The following is a 24,058-nucleotide window of genomic DNA, read 5'->3' on the forward strand; positions in this document are numbered from 1 at the left end:
TTTTTGGGTCCTGCATCACTGATCACTTTCAGTGACGGAGATTAGAATACAAATAAACAGCTCTTCATCTGTCCCCAGGTGGTAATTACCATGGTGGCATTTACTCTCGCTTCTTCCTTCATAATACCTCATTTTCTCATTTGTCTTTTTAGGAATAAAACAGTATTTTGTTTCCTACGATCTATGTTAGAGGAAGTAAAAAAAACAAACAAAAGAAGGAATAAAACAGTATCTACTGACAACACGTACTAGTGACTACTTCCATTCCTTTAAATAATAATTTTCCCATGCAATTGTTTAATCATATTGATGTGGAACTCGCCTACCTTTTAGTTAGCCGGTAATGTTTTAATAGTATGTTAAAGCATACTAGTAAGTTGTACTTGCATGATTGCATATTTGTTCTTAACAATATGTTTTTAAATGCTTCATGAGTTTTTAAATTTCACTTTGTTTTTTCTGCTGTTGTGTTACTAATATTTCTCAAGGAAGAATATCAGATGGCCCCAGAATGTCATTCTCATCCAGTCTCTGTCTGTGACAGAGAAGGAAAAGAAATAAGGCAAAAGGGAGGGCAGATCTGTTGCTTAAAAGGTTAAGACAAGGCTTAGCTGAGACCTGATTGTCTGACTGAATGTCTGCTTAAGAACATGCTCTATTACGGAAGTACCCTAACAGGACGGCTAGATCAGGAACTGGGTTTTCTGGGTCCATGAGGTTTAGAAATAAGGAACTTACTTTGCTGAGAAAAAGGGATGTAATCCCCCGAGTCCCTAAGTCATGACACTGAGGCTTTCCTTGAGAACTGCAGGGTGATGAGACCCTGGTGCACACTCAGATGGCTTTCCCCACCTCTTTGCTCAGGGCTCTGAGAGGCTTATGCAGGGTTCCTCCACAGTTCTAGAAAGTCCCTTGGCACCCAGAACCCTCTCCAGAGATCAAGGGGCCTCTACAACAGAAGCCGTCATTAAATTCTCACTGCAGATTGTGGCAGAGATCTTGCCACCAGCAGGGCTTCCCTTTAGTGACTGGCTGAAGCCAAGGGCCTTCTGCCTTCTTACTCTCAGACCTCCGTGCGGGTAGGGAAAATGGCTGCATGGCCTCGGCAGGAGACATCAGCTTTCTCCCTTCCTCCAGAGCAATCAGGCTGAGGCCAGCTGATGGCGCTTTGCTCATTTGGGTCCAGGTTGCCATGGAGATCAGCGGTCTCCCTAGATGCCTCCTGACTATAGGAGCAACTAGCACATTACTGCCGGGGGATCTACATGAGCGCCCTAAGTTCTACTGTGGCGGGGGCTTCGTGTGGAAGGCCAACGGTGGTCCAGTCCATCTTCCAGCTTGACTCAGAGACAGCATTCCAGCATAGTCACCATTATGTCCGGAGGTAAAAATTCTTTAAACTGAATTTCCTAGATGAAGAAAAGAAGGCTTTTTTTTTTGGTATTACATTTTATTTTTACTGCTTCTTCCAGTATTGCACAATCCCATAATGATTGCTATTCAGCTAAAAACATGCCTCAAGGCATTGCAGAAGATGAGAATAATAATTTTAAAAACTGGAGTCAGCAGCACGAACTCTTGAAAGCATGATATAAAAGCATTCAAGAAATAACTTCCTCTGGTTTCCTTGGACTTGTTTAAGAGATTACTAATGGCAATATCAAGTGGAAATTTTAATGGATCAGTAGGTCTTTATGAACTAAGTTCCTTAGATGAAAATCAAATTACTGCCCGTGATTTATGTCTTAGAACAGGATTGCTGACCTAGGGCCTGGGAATTTGCTGAGACTCTGGGCTTACGCATTGAATATTTGAGAGGATTTTTCTGAAGAGGGGAGCACATAGCTCTCAACTACTCTCCAAGGGGGTCCCCAAATGTTAAATTTAGAGTTTGCTTAGTTGACAGCAGAGTTTGCCGATTGTTCTAGTGAACAGGTAAAAACTCAGTGAGAGGCAGACTGGGAATGCTCTCCTGCCTCCCCTTTCTGCCCACAAGCCGCCTGGCTCATCATTTTTCTTCCACTTTCTCTCCCTATTGCCCTCATCTGTGGAATAATGAAAACAAATATTGAGGCCAGGCACAGTGGCTCACGCCTGTAATCCCAGCACTTTGGGAGGCCCAGACGGACACATCACTTAAGGTCAGGAGTTTGAGACCAGCCTGGCTAACAGGGTGAAACCCTGTCTCTATTAAAAATACAAAAATTAGCCAGGCGTGGTGGCACGTGCCTGTGATCCCATCTACTCAGGAGGCTGATCAAGAATCACTTGAACTCAGGAGGCAGAAGTTGCAGTGAGCCAAGATCATGCCACTGCACACCAGCCTGGGCAGCAGATTGAAGCTCCATATCAAAAAAAAGAAAAAGAAAAAGAAAAAGAAAATAAATTGAGCACCCTAAGTGCCAGACATAGTGCTTAGGGCTGGGGATACAGGGACAAACAAGACAGGGCCCATATCCTTAAGGGGCGGAGAGTCAAATGAAAGAAAAGATCGCATGAATGGTTAACTGAATGCACACATTAATTATCAAGAAGCATATGCACAGGATGATGGCAAAGGCAGAAAGATTGCTGTGTAGATATCAAATATTTCCAATCACTCAACCCCACCCATGTGACAGACACAAGACAAGGAAAAAAATACTCAGGTCTGATGAGAGAGATTTTGCTTGGTTTTCTGCCTAGTTGGCCAGCTGGACCTTAAATATCAACAACGTCAGGGCTGGGCATAGTGGCTCACACCTCTAATCCCAGCACTTTGGGAAGCCATGGCAGGCGGATCACAAGGTCAGGAGTTCGAGATTGGCCTGACCAACATGGTGAAACCCTGTTTCTACTGAAAATACAAAAATCAGCTAGGTGTAGTGGCGCACACCTGTAATCCCAGCCACTCAGGAGGCTGAGGGAAGAGAATCGCTTGAACCCAGGAGGTGGAGGTTGCAGTGAGCCAAGGTCCTGACACTGCACTCCAGCCTGGGCGACGGAGAGACTCTGCCTCAAAAAAAGAAAAAGAAAAATCAACAACGTCAGGACCAGAACAATGTGTCTTCTGATTTTTTTTTTTTTTTTTTTTTTTTAAATAAGATGGGGTTTCACCATTATGGCCAGGCTGATCTTGAACTCCTGACCTCAGGTGATCTACCCGCCTCGGCCTCCCAAAGTGCTAGGATTACTGGTGTGAGCCACAGTGCCCGGCCCAATGTGTCTTCTCAAAAGCAAATTTAAATTCAGAGACAGAAAGTAGAATGGTCACTGCTAGGGGCTAGGAGAAGACGGAAATGGAGAGTTAGTATTTAATGGATACATAGTTTCGGCTTGGGAAGATGGAGAAAGTTCTGGAGATGAATGGTAGTGATGGCTGCAACACAGCATGAATGTTCTTAGTGCCACTGAACTGTGCACTTAAAAATGGTTAAAAGGGTAAATATGGCCAGGCTTAATGGCTCACACCTGTAATCCCTACACCGCAGGAAGCTGTGTGGGAGGATCGCCTGAGGCCAGGAGTTTGAGACCAATCTGAGGAATACAAGAGACCCCATCTCTACTAGAAATCTAAAAAAAAAAAAAAAATTAACTGGGTGCAGTGGGGCATGCCTGTAGTCCTAGGTACTTGGAAGGCTGAGGCAGGAGGATCACCTAAGCCCAGAAGCTGGAGGTTGCAGTGAGCTATGATCGCACTACTGTACACTAGCCTTGGCGACAGAGCAAGACCCTGTCTCAAAAAAAAAAGTACATTTTACAGCGTGTACATTATATAACAATAAATAAAACTATTTTAGTTGCTTTTTTTTCTGTCAGTACTTGATAAAAAGAGATGCCACCAGTGCGTATGTCTGCCAGGGTGCTAGAGAAAATTAGTGTGTGGGCCACAAGTTTCACAGCCCTAATGTACATTAGGTTCTTCCATATTTTCCAGAAAGCGGTGCCCCTGTTACTGGTCAAGCTGGCACACTCCTTCCAGCTGCAGACGTCCCTCCCTTGGCCTCTTTGGGATGGTCTCAGTGGGATTGGGACGGGATCAGTGGGATTGGGACTGAAGTTCTAGGTACGGAAAGCCCTGGGCTGTGGTGTTATGGGCAGACCAAGCCTCACGCTCCCTACTGAGAACCTCCTACCAAGCAGTATCCCCTCCCCACTTGCTGGCCTTGCCAGACTCTGGGCTCTCTACTAGCTCCTGGAAGCTGTGGGACCCCCGGCAGGGCCCTGCCTGAGCCGGGAGGCACAGTCTCATGTTTCCAACACCAGCAGCCTGAAAGGTGAGCTGGCCTGGCAATTCCTGCTGGCTGGCTTAGAACTTGATCTTGGTTATCACAGGGACTCCTCGCCCTCGAAGCCCCTCCGGCTTACTGGCAGCTGAGATTATTCCAGAGTGTAGTTGTTCATCTAGATTCCGACTGCCCACAGGGGCATCTGAGACTCGCATCTGCTGCAGGCTAGACTTTCGCATGTCTATCAGCACCGCCTGCTTCTTAGAGATGACAGCACAGGGTGATGCTTATCTTCGGGTCTCTCCTCCTGGGCTCTGCAGTGACTCTCTCCAGCTTAGTTACAGCTTCTCCATGTCACTGTATCAGGCCCTGCACTGCCCCAAGAGAGTTCATAGGCCCCTCACCTTCCCTTAAGGATGCAGGAGGATGTGGCCCTGGGCCAGCCCCCCTCTCCCGTCATGGGCCAATGATGAGTCCCTGAGTCCCCTCTCTCTTCCTTATCCTCAAAAGCTGCTGCCCTGTCCTTCATCCACTGTCACTACTGTCCTGGGAACAGGACAATCTCCCCGGCTCCCCACTTCCTTGCTGGTCCAGGTGACTGGACCTCAGCCTTTAGGTCTTTAAGGACTTCATCACCAACCTCAAAGGGAAACCAACAGATTGGTTTAAAATCTAAATTAACAGGCATGACGATGTTGCCCATTCAAGAAGCAGGGTTCTGCAGTTTGCAGCTGCTGTCTCCAGTGGACTGGAGCGGCACTGTGGAAGAGCTGTCCCGGCTGCTGTACAAGGTGGGGAGATCCACCAGCTGGGCCTTCTGCCTTCAGAGGACCATCCTTCCACATCTGTCCCCAGGCTGGCCCCCTCCCCCGGGTCAGGGTATATATCCAAGAGAAATAAAAGCATATGACCACAGAAACACTTGTGCAAAAATGTTCCTAGCAGCTTTATTCACAGCAGCCAAAACCAGTGCCCATCAACCAGCATGGCTTGCTACGGCTTGTAGCTACAGTCCATTTCTACAATGGGGCACTACTCGGCACTAACAGCAAACCACTGGTACATAAAACAACGCAGGTGCTGGTGTCATAGGTTGAATTATGACCCCCTCAAATTTGTATACTGACGTCCTAATCCCTAGTACCTTATTCGTAAGGTAGCCTTATTTGGAAATTTGGTCACTGTAGATGTAATTAATTAAGATGAGGTCATCCTGCAGCAGGGTACGCTCCCAATTCAATATAACAGGTGTCCTTAGGAGGACCATAGGTCCAGGTTCTTAGGGGGAAATCTGGACATAGAGAGGCAGAATGCCATGTGCAGACCACAAGGCAAAGAACTTCCAGGAGCTAGCAGAGAAGCCTGGAACAGATTCTAAATGACACCTTGATCTTGGACTTCCAGCTTCCCAAACTGTGAGGCAACACATTTCTCTTGTTTGAACCATGCAGTCTGGGGTATTTTGTTACAACAGCCCTAGCACACTAATGCGGCTGACCACAGAAGTCTTACACAACATAGTAAACACACTCTAGGATCTCATATGCATGAAGTTCTCAAACATGTTAAAGGAAGCTATGCTGAAAAAATCAGAACACCGGTTTCCTTTGGAGGGATGGGGCTGGGAATGATTGAGAAGGGGCAAGAGAGAACTCTCTAGGGTGAGGGCTAATGATTTGTGATCATCCCAACAGGGGTTCAGGTTACCCAAGGAAAGCATCTGTCAAACCTCATCAAAAGATGTGCTGAGGACTTCCGCATTTCACTACATGTAAACTTTACCCAACACAGAAAAAAACAGCAACAAGTACTGAGCTCTAGGAAGCGACAGGCCTGATAAAACATTAAAAGGGTGAGGGAGACAGATGCCTGCAATTTACTTTGAAATGCATAAAATAATGAAGATGGTGTGATAGAGGGAAAGATGTAAAATGTTAATTGTTAAATGTTAATTGGATCTGGGTAATAGACGCATGGGTATACTTTTTTTCCCCAGTTTTCCATACATTTGAAATTTTTCAAAACAAAATGTGAAAAAACATTACCACACTGATCATGGTTTCTTTCGGTGCTCTGCTACCAGCCGTACAAATGCATTACTGGGGCTCTAGAAGGCAGGTCATGAAAGCAATCTAAAAGGAGGGGAAAGGGGACATTATTTTGTGCTGAAACGTGCACTGTTTCTTCACTCTACATTCTTTGTAAAACTAATTTAAATTGTGTGAAATGCTTAATTAAAACAGAATAGGGTTTGGGTGGTACTAAGAATTTTTTATTCATTTCAGAGATAGTGAGGATAACTCAAATCAACAAACTACATTAGAATGAAATCCCCAGCAATCCCGTTACTGGGTATAAACCCCTCCCTCCAAATAGCAACCATTCTATTATAAAGATACATGCATGCGTATGTTTATTGCAGCACTATTCACAATAGTAAAGACATGGAATGAACCCAAATGCCCATCAATGTAGACTGGATAAAGAAAATGTGGTACATAAACATCATGGAATACTATGCAGCCACAAAAAGGAATGAGATCATGTCCTCTGCAGGGACATGGATGGAGCTGGAAGCCGTTATCCTCAGCAAACTAATGCAGGAACAGAAAACTAAACACTGCATATTCTCACTTATAAGTGGGAGCTGAGCAATGAGAGCACATGGACACAAGGATGGAGACAACACACACTGGGTCCTGTCAGGGGGATGGGGGAGGGAGCGCATCAGGAAGAATAGGTAATGGATACTGGCTTAATACCTAGGTGATGGGATGATATGTGCAGTAAAACACCATGGTACACATTTACCTGTGTGACAAACCTACACATCCATCCTGCACATGTGCCCCTGAACTTAAAGACCAAAAAGAAATCCACTCAGTGGGCGGTGAATTATCAAAGGATGCATTCTTTACAACCTGCTGTGGAGGGTGGACTTTGTCCATAGCCCCACAAAACACAGCCAGATCCTGAAACATACACAGGAAACTCGGCTGAGAACCTCAGGTACAGTGCAGGGCAAACCTTTAGTGCATGCTCACCAGGAGCAATGACAGTACTATGCTCCCGAGGCGGCAGCCAAATCCATGGAACGCTGGCTCAGAAACGGCTATCCCAAAGAAAAGATTTGCAAAATGATAACACTGCCATGCTTTCCTCTTTGCATGAGGGAAGAAACTCTGAATACAAAAATTTAGTTGTTGTTGGGAAATCCAGCGTTTTGGCATTTGCTTAAAGAAAAAAGTGTCAATCAGTTCAGCTTTTCAATCACCAAATGTTTTTTACTGATTACATTATCAAGCTTATATTTTGCAACAGAACAGACACGGGAACAGGAGAAATGTAGTCCACAAAACGGTGAAAGAGAGAGAGAGAGAGATAAAATATAGGAGAGAATCATTATTCCCATTTTATAGATGATGATACTGAGGTTCAATGTTGTATGTCACATAGCTTTTTAGGGGGAAAACCAGGGTTTTAACCCAGGACTTTGGACTTTGGCCCTGGTGAGAAAAAAAATTGATGTTTAGGAAACAGCTTTGCCCCTCCTCACCAAGGGGGCCTTGTGGAAGGTGACAGTGAAGCACTCAGCCTCTGCCGCCAAGCTGGAGAGTGAATCCTGATTTGCTGGCTGTGTGACCTCAGGCAAGCCTTACTCTTTGTGGTGTGTTACTGTCACTGCCTAGAGAAGGTTAACATAACAGTGTTCATCTGTCAGAAGCCCCACTGAACTGCTTAGAATAATGCCTGGCCCTGTACATGCAGACTGATTCCAGACTTGTGCTGGTCAGCGCCGCAGCTACCAGCCAGGCGAGGGGGGTGACTCATTTTATGTGCCAACCTGGCTGGGCTCTGGACCCAGATATGTGGCCAAACATTATTCTGGATGTTTCTGTGAAGGTGCATTTTACATGAGATTAACATCTAAATCACCAGACTCTGAGTAAAGCCAACCACTCTCCCTGATGTGGGTTGGATGGGATCATCTAATCTGCAGAAGGCCTTGAATAGAAAGAGACCAACCTTTTCCAGGAAAGGGGGATTCTGGGCCTTCAGAGTCCAGATGCAGCATCAGACGTTCCCCGGTCTCCACCCTGTACCCTAGCCCTGCCCCGACTACCCCCAGCAAATTCTGGACTTGCCAGCCTCCATCCACAATCACAGGAGCCAATTCCTTAAAATCAATCCCCGCCTACACACACACACACACACACACACACACACACACACACACACACTCTCTTCATACACACTTTTGGTTCTGTTTCTCTGAAAAACCCTAATACATGTAGCTATTTAAATTGATCTTAACTAAAGTCCACAAAAATTAAAAATTCAGTTCCTCAGTCTTACTGAGTGCTCAGTAGCTACACACGGGTAGGGGATACTGTATGTTCAGCATAGAACATTTCCACCGCTGTGCAAAGGTCTTTTGGACAGTGCTGATCTAGAGAAGGAAATGAATCTTTTCTCTGGAAGTCAGTAACAGGTTTGCCAAGACAACAGTGGAGTTCTTGGCATTATCGTCATCACCGTCATTATTACAACATCAAGTTTTTATAATTATTATTATATCAAATTATTATTGTTACTATTATATCAGCTTTTCAAAGCCTCCTATAATTTTTTGCTTTTTTTGTTTTTTGAGACACGCTAGGGTGGTGTGACGGTGGTATGGTCTGGGCTCACTGAATTTCCACCTCCTGGGCTTAAAGCATCCTCTCACCTCAGCCCACGAGCAGCTGGGACTACAGACACATGCCACTACACCCCGCTAATTTTCATATATTTTGTAGAGATGGGGTTTCACCATGTTGCCCAGGCTGGTTTTGAACTCCTGAACTCGAGATCCACCCACCTCAGCCTCCCAAAGTGCTGGGACTGTAGACATGAGTCCCTGCACTGGGTTGATTTTTTTCTTTACAAAGGTAAAATGGAATGCAGATTGCTCTAGGCAGTGTAGCCTCTTCTAACCTCATCTGAGTCCTCTGTTGAAAGAACGGGTTAGGAAAACAAAGAGATGAGATGGAAAGGTGGGAGAATGGAATACAAGAGAGAAAAGGGAGCTGGGTGGAAAGAGGATGGGGAAAGACAGAGAAAGGCTCATACAGCTTGTCACCCAAAGGCAACACGCTGTCTGTCTCTGGATCGATCCTACATTTCTGTTTTCTGAATGCCTGATACTTTAGCATTGAGGCCTTGCTGACCCTGGAGGCACCACCCCTCCCAGAACTAGCGGACTCCTAGAGAGGATTCCTAGAGACTGTAAACTCACGGGTCAGCACATCTTTCCTATGCAAGCCAACCAATTCAGAGCCCAGACCACCCACACCTACCTCCTCTGGGCCACAATGCTGCCTTAACCAACCAAGGGCCAGGTGCCAGGCAAACAGGGACAGTATCTACCTCCCAGAGCTTGCAGAAATTCCCCAAACTAGCCAGCCCTCAATCCTGCCCATTCCTTTCTGCAGAAATGCAGTAAAGGCTCTTGCCCTCGTTTTCCCCTCACTCCCTCTGCCTCCTGACAGACCCTGCTGCTTCTCAGTGCAGCCTTGCATCACATGGGATGCTCTTCCTCTTGGGAACTGTGAGATCTTTTCACTGGCGGCCATCTCCCAGGTCTGTCAGTTTCACCATATCTGAATGAAACCTACATTTTAAAATGGCTTTGCTCCACCACACCCAGTCTCACCACAGGAAAGCTCAAGTTTATTTAACAGAAAATCAACTTACCAGCCAAAGAGCTGGCTGGACTCTATGACTCAACCCTCTATGCTATGGGAAGTATTGAGAATGTGTACTGCAAAAACAAAAACCAAACCCTCTTCTGTTATACCTTCTGAGAATGCAACACAATGTCCATCTTACAGAATCATGAGCAATCACTGAAACATAGCATCTTATGGAACTGATGAGACAATCAGATGAACCCCTTTATTTTAAAGCTGAAATGCGGCCAGGCATGGTGGCTCACACCTGTAATCCCAGTACTTTGGGAGGTCAAGGTGGGTGGATCACCTGAGGTAAGGAGTTTGAGACCAGCCTGGCCAACATGGTGAAACCCTGTCTCTACTAAAAATACAAAAATTAGCCAGGTGTGGTGGTGCATGCCTGTATTCCCAGTTATTTGGGAGACTGAGACAGAAGAATTGCTTGAACCCGCCATTGCACTCCAGCCTGGGCAACAAGAGCAAAACTTCATCTCAAAAAAAAAAAAAAGCTGAAATGCCTCACCTAGGCTCACCAGCAGAGGCAAGGCTAAACATTCTGACTGATGCCTGTCTAGTTTGCATATTTTCTTCTAGTACCTTCCACATTCGCCTAAAATTGAGAAAAACTAATGAATTGCTTAGAGTTCTTGCTCATGGTCTACTAATCCTCTAGTATTGTGTATATTTTAATTAAAGCAGCCATTAAGATCTCTTCATCCCAAGTAACTGCTGGAGCTGAGATTATTAACAACAGTTTAGCTGTTGGTTCAGGAACCCTTTCTAAAGCTCATTAAGCACTTCCTAACACTGTGCCCGGGAGCCCAGTCTGCAAGGAGAATTAGGGAGACCAGTCAAATGGAGGCCTTAGATTTTCTGAATAAAAGGTGTGAAGCATTTTGGCAGCTGGTCTGACAGCTTCTGCTCTTCAGGAGTATTGCACTTTCTGCAAAATACAGGGATAGCTGATGATAATCTTCCAGATAGGAAGGCAAATTTGAAAAGCCATCCATCAAATCCCAAAAGTAACCTAGAGTGTGTGGGGACAACCACCGACAGTACTGAAGACGGGCTTGTCCTCAGGTCCAGAGTGGCCTTGTCTGTGAGAGGCTGGGGACCGGGCTGCAAATGTGCATGGAAGCAGAGCTGTGTCACTACCTTACCTAGCAGGGATAGGGAACGGGACCAAATTAAAATCTTCATTGCTCAATTTCATGCTCTAGCAAAATGTCTTTCTTCCTGCATTTTGAGTACTGGTGGGAAAATCAGCTTTATGTCCATCTTAAACACGCCTTTTAAAATGATCGTTTTCCAGCTCTCCCTTGTTCCCATGGATTATGCATGTTTGAAGTCTTACATGCATAATCCATCTTACCAGTGTGTGAGGGACTGTGTGCAGGGACTACCCAAAGCCAGCTATTAAAAATAAATTTTGGCTGGGGGTGGTGGCTCACGCCGGTAATCCCAGCACTTTCGGAAGCTGAGGTAGGCAGGTCATGAGGTCAGGAGTTCGAGACCAGCCTGACCAACATGGTGAAACCCTGTCCTACTAAAAATACAAAAATTAGCTGGGTGTGGTGGTGCATGCCTATAATTCCAGCTACTCAGGAGGCTGAGGCAGGAGAATCGCTTGAACCCAGGAGGTGGAGGTTGCAGTGAGTCAAGATTGCACCACTGCACTCCAGCTTGGACAACAGAGTGAGACTTCGTCTCAAAAAAGTAAAATAGAATAGAATAAAATAAAATAAAAATAAATGTTACAATCACTAAAAACCTCGCAAAAGTAATGATTTTCAGAAAGTTGAAGATTGTGTTTGGAAGGAGCATTAGGGAAATTTTCTGATTTGTGTATATAGTTACATGCATATTTACATGTACATACATTAATGTTCACAAGTGTGTATCTATGCATGCATACACACATACATACGTACATATTCTCAAGTACTATATATTCTTCAGCATAATATCACAATGAAATTTTCCCTGTTCATACATGCAATATCTAAAATTGAAAATTTGTCATTGTCAAAAAGCATTTATTAACTAAAACCCATGACAGATTTGAGTTAGTGGAGTTATGGGTGACTTTTCTCATTTTTCTAAAATTTAGAAAATGAATTATGTTGCTAGTATAATTTGTTAAAGTTAAGCTAACATATTTATATACTTATTCATTTATGAAAATCTATCATTGTCAAAAAGCATTTATTAACTAAAACTCATGACAGATTTGAGTTAGTGGTGTTATGGGTGATTTTTCTCATTTTTCTACAATTTAGATAATGAATTATGCTTTTAGTATAATTTGTTAAAGTTAAGCTAACGTATTTATATACTTATTCATGTGTGTTCCTCTTCTGAAACTTTAACTGAAATAATTTCATAGACAGATTCCCTGCCTTCCAGGAGATTATATATTTATAACTTCTACCTTTATTATTTCAACATGAGTTTGTTTTTAAATATGACAGACTGCTAATTAAGCCCACATGAAAACTTCTGAATCCTCATCCTTAAAACTATAGCATAACACTATAATAAACAAAATTCAAACACATAAGACTGCAAAAACAAAAAAGAAAAAAACAAAACCTTCTGCTTTTATACTTTTTGAGGATGCAACAAAATGGTCAATCTTACAGAACCACGAGAGACCACTCAAAGACAGCGTAGATGATGCATTTAATCTAGATAGTTAAAAAGTGAGTCTTTTACATTTTTCCCAAGGTTTTATCACTTTATCCAGCTCACAAACTGTACTGCCAAACATTGCAATGTTAATAAAGCAACTATTTAGAAAAACTCAGATAAGGACAAATGATTAATTTGCAGAAAGTTCCATGAAATGAAAAAATAATCCTGAGTCATTTTGGCTGATGGTGTTGTTTTTATCAACTACATAAGAATCCACCTTTCTACCTCTCCAGAGAACATTATTAACGATGTATTTTAAAGAAATTGCATTCAAAATGATTCATAGTCATATTCAACTAGTAGGCAATGGAAATTGTGTGTATGAAAAGTGTTCATTTGCTAGTTACAAGCACTGAGAGAGACTCAGACTTATGCCCATTAAGAGGGCCATTATAATTTTATTTTTGTGTGAAGGTCTCCTTCTTCCCTTTTCTCCCTCTGCTATGGTAAAAGCAACTTCTTTATCAGATCATTTGTTGTAGACATTCTTAGCAAAACTATCACGGCCCCGATCAAGAATTACACATTGTTTTGCACATAAACGTGAAACCTTAAGGAGCACTTTTACATATTCTTTTATTTTAACGTTCTCTAACTTGCTCTACACAACATATGCCGTATTTTAAATCCCTACTTATTAAAATAATTCTTATAAAATGTCTACAAACATCATTGAAAAAGCAATAAAAATTTTTCTAATGTCACCTATGCAGTCTATATTACGCTAATTCATAGTAAAAAGACATGCTAACAATGAGCCAAGTTAATAGAATACCTATTTCTGATTGTGATGCCATTTCATGTATTTCCATGAACTCTGTCCTGGGGAGGGTGAGGCATGCATGCAGGCATCCCATCGCTGAAGGCCCAGTGAGGGGTTCCACATTGACTCCAAAGCCAGACAGATCTAGGCAACGGCAAGGGCATTAATCTTGGACTCAGATAGACTTGGGTTTCCCTTCTCACTGGTCATCTGTCTTTAGGCAAATGAGCCACTCAGCCACAGTTTCTTCATCCTTAAAATGGGAATGATCTTTCCTACCTCAGAGGGTTTCGTGAGCCTTCCTCTTGTAAGTCACTGAGTGTAAGCCAGCCAGTAGCATAGGTACTTGGTAAATACTGACTTCTCTTATGAAGCAGAGACCGTATATAGGAAAAGCCAGCCAAAATCCCTATGGCACAGGGCAGCTCTGGTGAAGTAAGGAATGATGTGCATGCTGCTTATAGTGTCACACTGAAATGCTGACCACAGGCTCAGGGATGCCTGGCTCACAGCATGACTTGATCCCTTACTCTCTCTCTGTGTCACTGTCGGTAAATCCCTCAATTTCCTCATCTGTAAAATAGGCATGATGGCATTGGCCTCTTAGGGCTGTTGTGATGACTCATGAGATGATCCATAAGAAGCAATGCTAAACTCTGACACAGTCTGACCTGCCTTCAGTACTCAGGAAATGTTATCTATTATTGTTCATATGGAATTTCCCACCTTAAAAAACTCAGTATTAATCTTTCACTGCTAATCTGGGATTAAATTGAACTAAATCATTATGAAGTCCTAAAGGTACAGATTAGTATGAAACTTTGCTGACTCCTAGAAAAACCTTGTAAGCTATTTTTATCTAAATAAGTCCCTGACTCTTTCTCATCAGAACCGAGGGCTTATAATTCCCGCTGCTGTCATTAAATTCAGGGTCTAAAATAATCTACTGATTTCTATTTCTTGAAAAATGTATTTTGATTCTGTGTGACAATCAATACCATTTTCAAGATGAACAACGGCACTCTGATCTGAGACCCAAGCAGCAGCAGAACACAAAATCTAATCGTAATAAACCAGAAAAAGCATAAATATACATGGCCTATATAGACATGCGGTAAATATAGAACAGGAAAACATGTATCACACTGGGTAATGGTAATAGCTGTACAAGTCACCATAATATGTGTTGAGATATAATACATAAATAGTAGTTCATGAAAACGTATCTTTGAGAAGTTCTACCTCTTCTTAATCACATTTCCTCTTTATTTCTTGATTGGTTAACTAGAGTGTCTAGAGTGTTTTTTTTCGGAAAGCCACATGTCGCTTCTAGTTGGACAGAGTCTAAACTACAACAGCCTACAAAGTCTTTCTCCATCATTCTTTTTTTTTTTTTTGAGACACAGTCTTGCTCTGCTGCTTAAGTAGGAGTGGAATGGCACCATCTCCGCTCACTATAACTTTGCCTCCCTGGTTCAAGCAATTCTCATGCCTCAGCCTCCTGAACAACTGGGATTGCAGGCACACACCACCACACCCAGTTAATTTTTTGCATTTTCAGTAGAGACAGGGTTTCGCCATGTTGGCCAGGCTGGTCTCAAACTCCTGGTCTCAAGTGATCTGCCTGCCTTGGCCTCCCAAAGTGCTGGTATTACAGGTGTGAGTCACCATGCCTGGCCCTCCATCATTAAGTGTTTACAGAAGAAACCACTTACACTCTGTATGGACATAAACTACATAGGAACACACAAGCATTTCCCACAAGTGGAATAAAAGTAGGAACCAATATTCAATGTTTATTAAAAAGATGTTCTATTGAATGTTGTGATTTTGTATTTTCTAAGAATGGTTTTGATAATGTGTACACAACCAATAATATTACTGTTTGAGGAATTTGAAGGGTTTTCATTAAAATGTGATAAAGTACAAGAATGTTCCTGATAATTATTTCAGATTACTTTCATTTCTGTGTGAGGCTTGGGCTAAGAAAAACTCAGAACATACTTCTGTGGTATGTATGTCACAGTTCAGATAAACTCGGGGAAAGAGAAAACAGTTTGGTGTGAATTTACTAATTCAACAATTATGGGTCAACTATATGCCAGCCCTAAAAATTAAAAGATAATTTGAGATGCAGGTTCCCCTAACAGACAGGTAAGTGAGCAACTACGTTATGGTATGATATACATAATAATGGAATTATTTACTATGGTCTCACTGACAAGCCTATTATCAGTTATAATTATTTATCTTAGCAGACTGATTTAATAGCTTTCGGGAAAAGGTTACATCGTAGTTCCCCTTTATTCACGGGGGATCCATTCCAAAACCCCCAGTGGATGCGTCAAACCATGGAAAGTACAGCACGCTGTATCTACTATGTTTCTTCCTACATAACATACATGGGATGAAGTTTAATTTATAAATTAGACACGGTAAGAGATTAACAACAGGCCGGGTGCGGCAGCTCACGTCAATAATCCCAGCACTCTGGTAGGCTGAGGAAGGCAGATCGCCTGAGGTTGGGAGTTGGAGACTAGCCTGGCCAATACAGCAAAACTCGTCTCTACTCAAAATACAAAAATTAGCCGCGCATCGTGGCACATGCCTGTAATCCCAGCTACTCAGAAGGCTGAGGCAGGAGAATTGCTCGAACCCGGGAGGGGGAGGTTGCAGTGACGCCGAGATCACACCACTGCACTCCAGCCTAGATGACAGAACAAGACTCTGTCTCCAAAAAAAAAAAAAAAAAAAAAAAAAAGAGATTAACAAAACAACAATAACTAGTAATAAATACGACAACTATAACAATATACTGTAATAAAAGTCATGTGAATGTGGTCTCTCGCTCTCTCAAAGTATCTTCTACCGTATACCTTAGCAACCTCAGCGAATATTTTTTTTTCTTTCCTCATTAAGTCGAGAACTTTCACTTTTTCACTTAAAAGAAGTGCTTGAAGACTTCTTTTTGGCACAGCTGAGCTGCCAGCATCACTACTCTTGGGCTCTGGGGCCATTAAGAAGTAAAATAAGGGTGCCTTGAACACAAGCACTGCCAGACCACGACAATCGTTGATACGAACAGGGCTCCTGAGTGTCTAACAGGCAGGGCGTATAGACAGTCAGCGAGTGTAGGCAGACATCGTGACTAGCTGGACAAAAGACACTGCGTATCTCAGATGGTACCGGACAGTGAGAGATTTCATCGCTCTCCTCAGAAAGGTGTGAAATTTGGCCGGCGCGGTGGCTCACGCCTGTAATCCCAGCACTTTGGGAGGCCGGGGTGGGCAAATCACCTGTCAGGAGTTCCAGACCAGCCTGGACAACATGGTGAAACCCCATTTCTACTAAAAATACAAAAATTAGCCGGGTGTGGTGGTGCACGTCTATAATTTCAGCTACCTGGGAAGCTGAAGCAGGAGAATCGTTTGAACCCGGAAGGCAGAGGTTGCAGTGAGCCGAGATTGCGCCACTGTACTCCAGCCAGGGGGACAAAGCTAGATCTCTGTCTCAAAAAAAGAAAAAAGAAAGAAAGAAAAAGGTGCGAAATTTAAAACTTATAAATTGTGTATTTCTGGAATTTTCGATTTAACATTTTCATATCGAGATTGAACATGGGTAACTTTAATCTCAGAAAGCAACAAGGATGAGAGAAGACTACTGTACTTAGCTTTCACAATCACATAAAATCCATGTCATAAACTACACATTTGTACATCTTAAACTTCAGTAATTGCTTTAATGTAATACAATTCTTATCACTTTCCGAAGACTTAATTTAAGCTAACATACAGAGTCTTCATAAAGTCTACATATATAAGATATATGTAGCATCTATATGTTTATATATATATATGTAGTATCTATATTTTTATATATGCAGGCTTTTATTGTATGTTAGCAATAAAATTAATCTTAAGTTAGTTAGAATTTAATTTTATATTTTAAAGTATGTGTTTAAATATAAATAAAATATCTGTTTTAAGAAATATATATTTTAAATATATAAAATCCAGTGGGGCTGTTTAGCACATTTCTTAGCATCCAAACAAACTTACTAACAAGCACAAAGATTCATCACAGTCAATGACACTAAAACACTTAATTTTTAAAACTAAAGTTTTTAAAAGTCAATAAACGGTTTGTAAAGCTCTAATAATTCATTGTGGTTTTATAACTTAATTTTTAAAATTACAAGTAAGATTTAATGTCCAGCAGATGAAGTTTTGTTTTTTAATTTGTTACAGTTTTCTTTTTCGTATGTGGGCAATTCCTGTGGAATCAGCCAACAAGAAAACAGCTGGGCAGAAAGTCACTCCCACAAATACTGGGTCTCACTTATTTCAGTATTTTAAAAGAACCATTAGCATTTTTGTTCTAACAACCCATCTCAAAGACAAATGAACCGTGTTATTGAATATTTCAGTGGACTTCAGTTAAAGGCCTTTCAAAGTGAGAAAATAATAGAATCTTAAGGCTAGTGGAAGGATATAGGCTTTATGTATATAACATGAGCACAGATCTGCAAAATAAACCAAAACCGACATCTACACACTCTCAGACATCTACAGATATGCTTGGGAAATGACTGAATATTTACAACAATTCTCTTTGGGAATGGGATTATTGGTGATTTTTTTTTTCTTTTCAGTTCTTCACCTCCAATAGCCATTATTACTTTGATAATTAAGAGGAAAAATCTTTCCTTAAGAATAAATGGACTCCAAGAGGGCAAACCCCCACGTCATTCTTTAGTGCCATTATTTGGCTCAATTATTAGACTATACTTCAGTGGGAAATTAACATCTTAAATTTCCTCTGAAAAGATTCCACAGCTATAGTCTTGGTGAATTCATTTAAACAATGACATTGAAATTGTAGCTTTAGCTTTAATTAGAATCCTTTTGACCTTAAAGTAAAAATGGGAAGATACTGAAGTCTTCAAGCCATCTGCTGAGTTACAAAGCATTTTGGGCCAGTAAAACAACTGTAATTCCTAAGGGATTTTAGATAAAAAGCTGGCAGCCACTACTTTTGTAAATGAGAGCACATTGTGACTCCTCTCAACCCCCAGCTTGCCTGGGGCCCTGCTATCTGATGTTTATAGCGTTAGGTGCTTGATTTTATGAGGATACTCTTTCCTGGGCCTCAGAATCAATCTGGTCCTTACTAAGATTTTCTTCTAACTTCACAGCTGCACACTTCACACCATCTGCTGCTTCCAGAAATCCTTCTCCATTAAGAACAGAAGATAAGAAATGCATCCTCCATGCCATTCTCCAGTGCTCCTGTAGACACACTAACGCACACACACAGATCATATATATATGCCACATACATATATCCACATTTACTATGTACGCCACACAAGCTACACATCTACACACACACCAGATCCTCCACAGACGTGCACACCACATCCACACACACCATATATATCACATACTACACACATGCACACGCCATCCACAAACTACACATATGAAATACACGAGTACATATACACACACCACATTCACAACACACCAAACACACACAGACACACACACAAAACCCCACACCATACCCAGAAACATCTCCCGATACACCCATGCAGAGCTGGCTGCATATGCCCCACGTGACAGGAGACACTGATGCACTAAGGAGAGCTTCCAAAACACATGAAAGCCTCCTGTCTCCAATAGCAACTTTTTCAAGGTAAAACTTAGTCTAAAACAACTGTTATTGCTCAGATGATAGAATAACACCACTACTCCACTAGAAAAATACGAAATAATCAGGTTAATTAAAGTTCTTCCCTATCATTGAATTTTGAATAAATTTATCATAACTGTGGCTATTCAAGACAATAAAAAATTTAAATAAGAATAAAATATTCTCAAAGAGAATGTAATTTGCCCTAAAGGCAAATATAGGAAAAGTAGCTATAAATATAGTAATTTGCAAAAGGAACAAAATAATACTAGTTATATTTAAGTCTGACATGGGTATAGGGTGGTGGGAGAAATCAGCTTCCTGATTTGTTAATACAATAATAAATAAAGCACTTAAATCAATATTTTAAGTGCTTTAATTTTTATTGTGTTATTATAGGTTAAGTTAAAATTACTATTCCCCAAAATATTTTTAACAATTCCCACATGACTTGCAGATTTTTTTTTAACGAATTCAATTGTCAGAATCTTAGGCTCTTGGCTTTAAAAATCAGTACAGACAGATAAGAGCTTTAATTATTTAGCCTTTCCCCAGAGAAAAAAGTCTGCATCATAAACCACGTCTGGGGCACGTGCTCACGCACATGGTGTCTTAAAAACGTCTTCACTTGCATGTAGGCGCCATGACTTACACCTTCTACCCTCGCCCATCCTGAGAACATGTTTGGGAGCTCTCTGTGCTTTGTGGGTCCAAGAACAAACCAGAAAACCCAGACACTTCACACTAGCACTTCTGCTACAAGTCCTTAACCCAGAGGCTGTAGCTTTAGGGGAGGGGCTGCTTTGAGGACACCAAACTGCTCCTGAGCTCCTAGAGCAACCAGGGGCTGATTTGAGCAACATGCTAACCTAGAAAACAAGGAAGAACATAAATGAATCAGCTGGCGAGCCCTGCTTCACTTGGGAGGGGGAAGAGGCTGGGGAACAGGTATAAATGACGCTCTTTGAAAAATCAAGTATCATTTTGTTTTCATTACCAAGGTAACAGTCTGCTGTGGAAATTTCAGAAAACCAATGAGCAAATGGAAAATAAAAATTACCCAGATGTAATCCTCTCCCCAGAGATAAGCACCATGGGTCTTCCGATTTACATCTGTGTCACCTTTTTTCCTCTCTTAACATACAAACACATTAAGTTGCCTTAATTCTTTGTCTTGGGCGAAGGATATTACTATACCATTGACTACTTTATTTAAAATAATATATAGCTAATGATTTTGTAAACAATTTATTTAGAAAGTTTATGAACTGGCATAGTCTAAGATTTCTTAAACTACGTTCCTATGATAAAGAGAAATAAAATATTGATGGGCTATATATTTAGGTTAAGTAGGGCAGAGACTATAACCTTTTTTGGAGAAAAAGAAATCACATTTACAGACAATATTACATTAAAGGAACATTATATATTTGATATCAAAGGAGACCTTCACACATGAGAACACCAAATTAGGATCCCATATAGACCAAATTTCAAATGTTCAGCTGTTTTTTAATCACCCTCAAAGCTTAGCAGGGCTTAAAATGTTTATGCAATTCAATATCAAAAACAAGATTAGTTTCCTGTATGTTAGAATTAAACACTAAAATAAATCTAAAAAACACTAGTGTGATACAGCATGCTCATAAGCATCTCTGCGCTGATTTTCTGCTTGATGATGCCTGGAGAACAATAATCCCCTCCTCCTTAAAGTACAGGAAAGGGGGGCTAATGGAAATGCAGTTCTCAAGCCAGAGGTGACACCAGAAACAGGGACCATTACAATAGACAGAGCTTGGCAGGATTTGCCTGGGGCTAGAAACACACGGAACACAGAAAAACGGATGGACTCTGTGTCATCTGTTTATCCATTTCCATCACGGTTTCAAGAAACTAAGAACTAATGGCGAGGATTTTCCTTTAATCTTCTGAATAATGCTTTTCCGGAAAGTGTTCTTCCTTCTGATAAACACATTTGCACACATCAAATCAATTACAGAAAATAAATCAAGAGCCAGTTGCAGTGGCTCATGCCTGTAATCTCAGCACTTTGGGAGGCCAAGGCGGGTGGATCACTTGAGGTCAGGAGTTTGAGACCAGCCTGGCCAACATGGCGAACCCCGTCTCTACTAAAAATACAAAAATTAGCCAGGCGTGATGGTGCATGCTTGTAATCCCAGCTACTTAGGAGGCTGAGGCAGGAGAATCTCTTGAACCTGGGAGGCGGACATTGCAGTGAGCCCAGATCATCCCACTACACTCCAGCCTGGGTGACAGAGAGAAGACTCCATCTCAAAACAAAAAGAAAATAAATTAAGAAAGGACACCTCACACTTTAAAAATAAGGGTACCTAACCGGAAGGCATTTAAACCATTCACTCTGCCTGTCCCTACAGTCCTTACCTAACGAGAACACTGAAGACGCATAAAGCAGTTTTTGCTGATCCTCAAGTTGGAAGTGGAATCCAAACTAAGGCATCCTACTAATAACTCAAACTCAATGGAAAGTAAACATCTATGGAGTATCTGTCTCGGAATCAGCATTGTATGTAGGGCCTCCGAACATTCAATGAAATGTCCAATGTGGTACCCCTGCCCTACAGAGCAATGATTGGGAGAGGCAGAAATCGTCAGTTTAAAAATTTCCAAGCCAACCCAACTGGAACAGCATGGCAGCATTTAAAAAAAAAAAAAGTCAAAATGAGCCAACTGCATTTTGGCCATATGTGTGGCATATCACACATTGTGCATATACTGAAAAGTATGCCTAATGTTTACCATGCATTTTTTTCCCAAGAATTCATAGCAGCTTGCAAAATTAAAAAAAAAATCTTCTAAGAAACTGGAATAATAATTCCCACAGGATCACAGCCCAAGAAAAGTGTCTTAAAAATTGCAAAGCATTATGTAAATGTATAATTAAATGGGCCTTAAGGACAGGAACCTGAGAACTGCTGTTAGAAAATGAGTGGGCACAGCTGGGCATGGTGGCTCACACCTGTAATCCTAGCACTTTGGGAGGCCAAGGTGGGAAGATCACTTAAGGTCAGGGGTTTGAGACCAGCCTGGCCAACATGGCGAAACCCCATCTCTACTAAAAATACAGAAATTAGCTGGGCATGGTGGCATGTGCCTGTAATCCCAGCTACTCAGGAGGCTGAGGCAGGAGAATCACTTGCCTAGGAGGCGGAGGTTGCAGTGAGCTGAGATCATGAGACTGCATTCCAGCCTGGGCAACAGAATGAGATTCCATCTCAAAAAAAAAAAAAAAGAAAAGAAAAGAAAAGAAAATGAGTGGACACGTGGACCAATTAGAAATTGTTCCTATCATAAAAGAATTATTTGACCATCAAAAGGTTCCTCCTGGGTCCTTCAGGTAGCAGTTTGCTTTATGCCTTTCAAAGGTGCTCCAGCAGGCTTCTCGGTTCATCTCTGTTCCCAGTGGTGGCTAGCACCCCACAGGCACAGGTGCCTTCCAGCTTGACTTGACCTGCGGTCTTGGACCTGTCCACCTGGCTGGTGCTGTCTGTGAACACACGAGCACTCATTCTCCTGCCTCTGGATGTGCTCTGAGAGAACATAAATGTTTTGTAAAATTAAAGATGTCAAAGACTTCAGCATCTTTAATTTCGCAATACTGATTTGGTGCCTACGCACTGACAAATAAATGTGGTTCTCCCAGCAGTTTCTCAAAGACTGCATTACTTTATGGACAATTTCATTCTTTTATTTGCACATATAGACATGCATACATATATACACATGCGCATGTGTATATATATATTTTATATGTGAGTATACACAAAATTTACAATGTGTGTGTGTATATACAGGCACACATATTTTTTTAAGCCAGGCCTTAATTACATTTATATCATTCTGCTTGTTCCCATCTGCTTTTAACTCCCACCTTTTATTCCATTCAGGAAATGAAAATATTCCACACCCTTCAGACTATACCTAATCAACAGTGGAAATAAAAGTAACCCATAGTTGAAATGTCCTAACATCTGCAACTTATTTTGAAATGCATCGAAGTTTAAATGGACAGATGATTGTCTAGATATGTGACAAAGGAAATGTGGCAAAATGTTAGTAATTACAGTCTCTCAGTGGAGGGCAAATTGGTGTTCACTGTGAAGTTCTACCAACTTCTCTGTGTATTTAAAAATCTTCATAATAAAACATTGGAAGAAAAGAGGGAGAGGGTAGAAGAGGAGACATGAGGTTTTTCATCTCTCAAAGCATCAGCTGGCTCTATTATGAACGCCTGGCTCCATATATTCCACAGTTTACACATTTCTTTCATTGTCTGGCATTTTCGGTTTTGTATAGGGGTACCAAAATGCTATCAAAATAAGAATTTTTAGATTATAATATACATGAAAAGAATACATTTTAGATTTTGGAATTTTATTTAAAATCATAAGATAAGTGTACAACATGATTACCCTAATGATATAAACCAGGGGTTGGCAAACTTTCTGCAAAAGATTAGAGGATAAATATTCTCAGGTTTGAGGGCCACATGGTCTCCATCACCATAACTCAGCTCTGCCATTGCTGTGTGAAAGCAACCAGAGAGCAAACAAATGGGCAAGGGTGTGTTCCAGTAAAACTTTATTTATGAAGACTAAAATCTGAATCTCATATAATTTTCACATGGCACAAAATACTGTTCTTTTTAAAAACCTTTTCCAATCATTTAAAAATGTAAAAAATTACTAGCACAGGGGCTCTATACACACATAGTGCGCCAGACTTGGCCTTGGAGTTATAGTTTGCTGACACTTGAAGTAAACCATAGGACCTTGGTGACGTCTGGCACCGGTTAATCATGGCACAATATGATTGCCAACATGAGTAAATCAGAGGGTGTCATTAATCCCAATTTGGCCAGAAAGAAGAGATCGGGCCTCACTCAGCACTAAGGCCTGTGGAGGAATGTGTTTGTTAGTAATGACGATGACTCTTAAAAGGCAAAA

The 24,058-nt window shown here is 41.5% G+C and overlaps 1 protein-coding gene and 1 long non-coding RNA gene across 4 annotated transcripts in view; both read right to left on the minus strand.

Moving 5' to 3' along the window:
• The window catches only part of DAPK1 (death associated protein kinase 1), a 209,378-nt gene that overhangs the window by 152,509 nt on the left and 32,811 nt on the right, over positions 1 to 24,058 (minus strand). The window lies entirely within an intron of this gene.
• Positions 1,441 to 22,367, minus strand: LOC135268635 (uncharacterized). The gene is made up of 3 exons (XR_010336929.1): positions 22,303 to 22,367; positions 16,036 to 16,086; positions 1,441 to 1,972 (listed from the first exon to the last, which is right to left on the minus strand). It is a non-coding gene; the product is annotated as an uncharacterized LOC135268635 (long non-coding RNA).

Source organism: Aotus nancymaae, unplaced genomic scaffold (genome assembly GCF_030222135.1).
Source record: "Aotus nancymaae isolate 86718 unplaced genomic scaffold, 86718_ANA_hifiasm-v0.15.2.pri h1tg000041l, whole genome shotgun sequence".
Classification (NCBI taxonomy): Eukaryota; Metazoa; Chordata; class Mammalia; order Primates; family Aotidae; genus Aotus; species Aotus nancymaae.